Below are 6201 nucleotides of genomic sequence, written 5' to 3'. Positions count from 1 at the left end.
ATACGGGATTGATAATCCCGCACTTAAACTGTTAGCTACAGTTAGACCGACAACACCGATTAAACGAAAAACGCGAAGTTTCAATACAATAGTTTTTAACCTTAAGTATCTAAATAAAAGTTGTATATATCCTTAAACCATGAGCGTACGTAAAAAGAACGCCCAAATCTGACTTCGTATGAGGAACTTATGATTTTTGGAAGTTTCTGACCTAGCAGTAGACAGCTAAAAACTCGAAATAGAGATCGAGTGGTCTTTAGCCGACACAACCTAAATAAGAATCGAAGGGCTCGACAATAGTAGCACAACGGCGAAAAGTCTAACAAAAACGGACATCGGATGAAGAAGTTATGGATTTTTAACGGACTTTTTGTGTCCCGGCCCGTTAAAAATAAATAATTAAAAATAAATCAAAATTTGCCGATGAAGTCTAAACGAGAGTTGTAGAGTATATTCTCACCTACGCGTGCATATAAAGAACGTCGAAAATGGAGCTCGTACGCGAAAGTTACGGATTTTACAAGTTCGAGGCCTGAAAACCGTGGCTGTCAGGCTTGCCACGACGTGGCAGAGTTTGCCGCGACCCGACAAGTGACTGAGGGCGTCCCATCAACGGAAGAGGATAAGACTTGACCACCACGACGTGGCCAACCCTTTGCCACGATGTGGCACTCAAAAATGGCCCCTATAAATAGAACTTTTGGGGTGTCGGGTTTAGGTGCTCCATTCTTCCCTCTCTCGTGCCGAAACTCTGCGTTTAAGCCTCCGAAGCCCTCTTAAAGCCCCGGTCTTCGCATCCAAGTCCCGAAGGAAGGTTTTGTATTCCCGAGATTCCCGAAAATCCTGAGAAAATCAACTGTTCCAAGTCGAAGTTCTGCTCGATTATCATCTCGCTTTCTCCAATCAATCAAGTGAGTTCATACCCCTATAAACTACACTTTCAAATGTTTTATCAATGCTTTTTATACACTTTTAAGGGGGGGAATACAAGTAAACACACGGTTATTATCGTGTGTAACATAAAGTTTCACCATATACTCTTTTTATTAAGTGAATCATATGTGATTCATAACTACTACATAGGAACTTTCGTATGCAAAATATATTTAAGATAACATCTTGTCTTTTGGAAATAAGACATGTTTATATACATATATACGAATCAAACACTTTATTTATACTTTAAGTATATGTAATCATTTATGTCACTTTAAATGTTATACTTTACATAACAAGTGCGCATTACACTAGGATTTACTATACGAACGAAACCCACACTTTGAAAAACTATAATAGGTATAGTTTACGAGAAAATCATGAACATTTACATACTAGAAACACTATATAAAAGAGATATTTTCATACACAAGAACAAATGGACATTTTCATACGCAAATCTGTTTTATACTAAGTTTTGTGAGACATTTCACGTACTTTCGAGTATGCATTTTAAGTCCTGTATTATATACCATAATCCCTTCTAGGGGGAGCATGATACTTGTGTATAGATCTACACGAGATTGATAATCCCGCACTTAAACTGTTAGCTACAGTTAGACCGGCAGGTCTGGGGTGACAAACATCATAACATTCCAACGCCTGAAGAACGTTGTTACAGGCAGTCTGGGTCATTAGTATGGTTATAAAACTCACATGGAGTATTAAGAACACATTAATTTACAGGGTTATCAAGTGCCTTAGTGATTTTATACTTACACAAATCTACTACTCTAGGCATGAAAAATACGATTACATTTCAGTTTTGGAACTTTTAAACTACCATACACTTATGAACAGATATTGGATTTCTAAAAGTAAACCTTCAAAACAGTCGAGTCTTTGTAGAAGACTACTTTTATACTAGTATGAAATATTGGATTTTCTAGGAGTTTTTCGAACATCTACAAACAAATTTCATTCGATTTTATTCAAACATTTACATTAAATACTTATGAACTCACCAGCTTAAATGTTGATCTACACTTTCAAATCTAATTGTATTTCTCAGGGATTCAGTAATACAGGTAAACTTCAGCTTTTGCAGAAGGGATGCTGAGGCGTCCAAACAAATCTTTTCAAAACATATTGTAATTGATATTTTGAAACATGTAATATCTACAAATGATGTAACTTTTTCAATTATATATATGTTGGTTGTGTTTACTTTCTTTACTATGTATTCAACTGTTACGATACTACATGAAGTCATCCACCCTCGAACGATTCCGCCGTTCTGTTTTGGGGGTGTGACAGTGTCCTACTCTAGTACCTTTAAAATTGGTAAGTTGTGATGTTTGGATAAAACAAAGACCAACTAAGGCCAACTGTGTCAAGTGTTTGTCTTGATAAAGAATCCGCACTATCTCTTGAATATTTGGCAAGATAGTCTTATATGTCAAGAGGACAGTGGGAGTCTTAAAGATCCTGAAAGGATTTCAAGATCTAATCAAGAATAAAAACCTATAGTTTTTCACTAGCACACGACTTGAGGTCAATAACCTATTGTGTTGACATTTCTGTGCCCATTCCAGTTAAAAGTTGGAATTGCATATAAGTTTTGAGAGTTCTCAATTGGTTGCATAACAACTTGGAAGCAATGGCAGGCCCTTGTGCTGCCAGGCGGCAAGAAGTTAAGACCGCACAAGTTCAATCCATATGACTTTGGATTTGTCATTAACCTTGTCTTGTGATTATGGTTTTGACAAATTCACATGGATAGGAACTCATACACCATAAAATCTAAGTGTCATAAGGTTTCTCTCCGATTCATGAAAATGATTGTGAGGAAACACTTTCACTAAGTAGATTTTAAGTAGACAGCAAATGTGATATTTGTATTCTCAAAGTTGTTAGCGGAGCGTGTGTGGTTAACCGGCACACTAACATGGACTTGTGAGAAATGGCAAAGGTCTAAACAATTGAGACTATGATTACGACATCCCTTTTTATAGTTCAGAAATTGTTTAGCCTCACACATGTGTGCTATCTAAGGAAAGGTGTATGATTTTGATAAAGTTTTATCAAAGCATCTCGTATCAGAAATATGAACTTTGGTAAGAAAGTAATAAAGTATTGACTCCTAGAAGTCCAGCTGATTTCTGAGTATATCTCAAAGCTAGTGGGAGCATAAGTTTTATGCTAATAATCATCATGTTAGTAGGAGCATGATAATTATGATTAGTTAGCAATGTTAATTATAGAAAACAAAAATTCGTGAGGTTGCAGGGGCTGAAAAGTTGTTTTGCTATAATTAAGGGAGAGGAAATTATACTTCATTTCAATTCTAAAAGATTAGATTGAGGTGTTAATCATCTGAGTCAAGGAAATATATATGAATTTTATGTTTAATGGCTTCACATAAGGAAATTCTATATATGGGTCCATTATTTGCGTTCTAAAATTCGAATATGATTACGTCATCCCTTTTCATAATCTGAATTATGAGAACTTGGCAAAAAGAAATGGAAGTAGAAATATTATAGCAAAACACTGGTCTTGTATCATGTCTTTATGTGAGACATCATGAATTGTGTTCCATATGCTTCGGATATAGGATCGATTGCATGTACTATAATATTCATCCTTTTTAAATTTTCCAAATGCTCAGGGCATTAAGGATGGAAAAATCTAGAATTGGATATGACTAAAATGATTAAGCAATTGTCAAGGATAATCTAAGGTTTACCAAAGATTGGTGGCTCAAGGACAATTGGAAGTATAGTGTTAAATTTTTGGAAGGACCTAATTGACATATTCTGGAAGGAGGTAACTCTTGTTCAGAAGTGATAGTCAAAATGAGAATATGGAGTTGTCTCCATAGATGGAAGTTATCTTGGTAAGATTAGAAAACTTAATGCAAGGAAGATGTTCAGAGCAATGTACTTTGAGACTTCGTTTCCATGGAATTGATCTCCATTGGAATACCCTGTAATTACTGGTGACAAGTCTTTTTGACTTTGTACATTACAAGAGGGTAGTGCATATAAGTTTAAAATGTAATAGATTTCGGTAAATGATAGGAATTTGGAATTCTTACATTTTTCGATAAAGATTTGGGAGTGTGAAACTAGAATCATTGAAATTGTGTTCAATTGGTTTATTTCATAGAGTAAGGATCATAGACAAACATAGAGTGCATACTTGGTGTATGGCAAAGCTATTGTTTGGAAAACGTAGCGAACATGCTTGGAGCATGGGACAACTAGTGTTTTTAATTCAAGTATAAAGTTGATAAAACCCGAAACAATGAATAATGAGTAATCAATATGGTGATAAATAAAAGGTGTTCTATTTATATTCATAGGGTTTGATACCATATTAGATTCATTTATTCTTGTGTTTCACTTTGCATGTTTTGACTTCCAGAATAACTAAGTCGCTCTTCCTGAATGACTAAGTTATTCAAACCATCCACAGTCGGTCATATGTTGGAAGTAGATATGAATCAAGACTGTCATGGGTTGGATTGTAGAGGTCTAAGATGTTGGAAAAGGTGGTGCTACAACACTCATGAGTGCTGATAAGGTCTGAGTATTAGATTCAACCCACGCTCACTGGTATCACTTCATGGAATTTATCTTGAGTGATCGTGAGACGGTAATATCATGTAAGTCTTCAAACCTAGAGATATGACTTGTTACCTATGAGTTGATTATGCATTGATTGTACGAAAACACATTGGTAACTCGATGTTATAAAACGTGCCTTTGTGTGTAAGTCAACAAGTAGTAGAACAAGCATATGAGTCGAAGTTTATCTGTTCCTTCTTGGATTAGAAGCGATATATGGGCCCCTCGATGATTTTGTTTTGACCTATGTACCGGGCCCGGTCAGAACTAAGTTCATGTGTTCAATTAAGTTCTATGTCAAACAAATCGGAAATCGGGAAACAAACTGTTGGACAATAAGTAAGGCATTGTTCCATGTATTTGTCCGGCTGATATCTAGAACAGAGGATTATATGATCACTTATCTTAAATGGCGTATCATCGTCTTCTCAGTTCCAAGAGACCTTGAAAGAGCTACGATTGATGATCGGTTCCTGAAGTCATACTTGTAGGTATAGTTATTAGACTTATCCAAGTGGGAGACTGTTGGATAAGGTGTCTAAGTCCATAACTATATCTAGTATGTACTTGACCCGACCCGGCATGGTCCATTTGGGTTGCATGGTATCATGCATTTGGATTAGACTAAAATGAGAGAAATAACACTTGTGGTTTATTAATATATTATAAGTTCTAATATATTAATAATATTATTGAATTAGTATTGATCAAGAATTAATTTGGAATTAATTAAGTGATCAAAAGATAACTAATTAAATATATGGGTTGATTTTGTAAATCACCCATAACTTGTATAGTGGGCTAAAAAGCTCCATGGATTATCAAGTTGGGCTAATACCCATTGGATGCTCCATGGATGCTCCATGGAGGTTTAAACCCATGGGTCATGGAAATGGAAAGCCATGTTACATTAGGGTTTGCATGGTGTAACCCTAATGCAACACACTATATAAGAAACATGTTATTCACCAAAAATCGGCTACACTAGTAACACAAGAGGGCAAGGCCGAAAATAGAAGTGTTCTTATTTCTCTCAAGTTTACTCCAAAAGCATTTGGTGTTGTGTGAAGCATTTGGGGCATCACACTTGGGGTGCTAGGCTCACAAGGTTTTCAAGGAATCAATTCATCAACAAGGTATCTTATTCTAGCCATCTTTTAAGTTAAAAGTTCCCCATGTATGCCATATAGGATTATGAACCCTGGAAATCATATTTTGCATGTATTTAGACAAACATAGATCCAAGGTTTTCTAGGGTTGCATGTACACTTAGGAAGTGTTAGAATGCTCAAAACCCATCACTAAGATCAAAGCCATTGAAGGATGGGCAGCCCCAACGACACCCACATAAATTCGTCAATTTCTGGGTCTCGCATGCTATTACAGAAGATTCATCCACTAGTTCTCCAGGACAGCCAAGCCTCTTACCATGCTTACACAAAAAGGCATACCTTTCGAATGGACGGAGAAGCAAGAAGTTGCCTTCCAAACCCTTAAGAAATCCCTCTGCAGTGCACCTGTGCTATCCTTACCAGAAGGAACCGAAGACTTTATAGTCTACTCCGACGCTTCAAATCAAGGTTTGGGCTGCGTACTTATGCAATGAGGAAAGGTGATGGCCTATGCGTCCAGA

Source organism: Lactuca virosa, chromosome 1 (genome assembly GCF_052849685.1).
Source record: "Lactuca virosa cultivar CGN04683 chromosome 1, Lactuca_virosa_CGN04683_v6, whole genome shotgun sequence".
NCBI lineage: Eukaryota > Viridiplantae > Streptophyta > Magnoliopsida > Asterales > Asteraceae > Lactuca > Lactuca virosa.
This window is presented reverse-complemented; position numbering follows the sequence as displayed.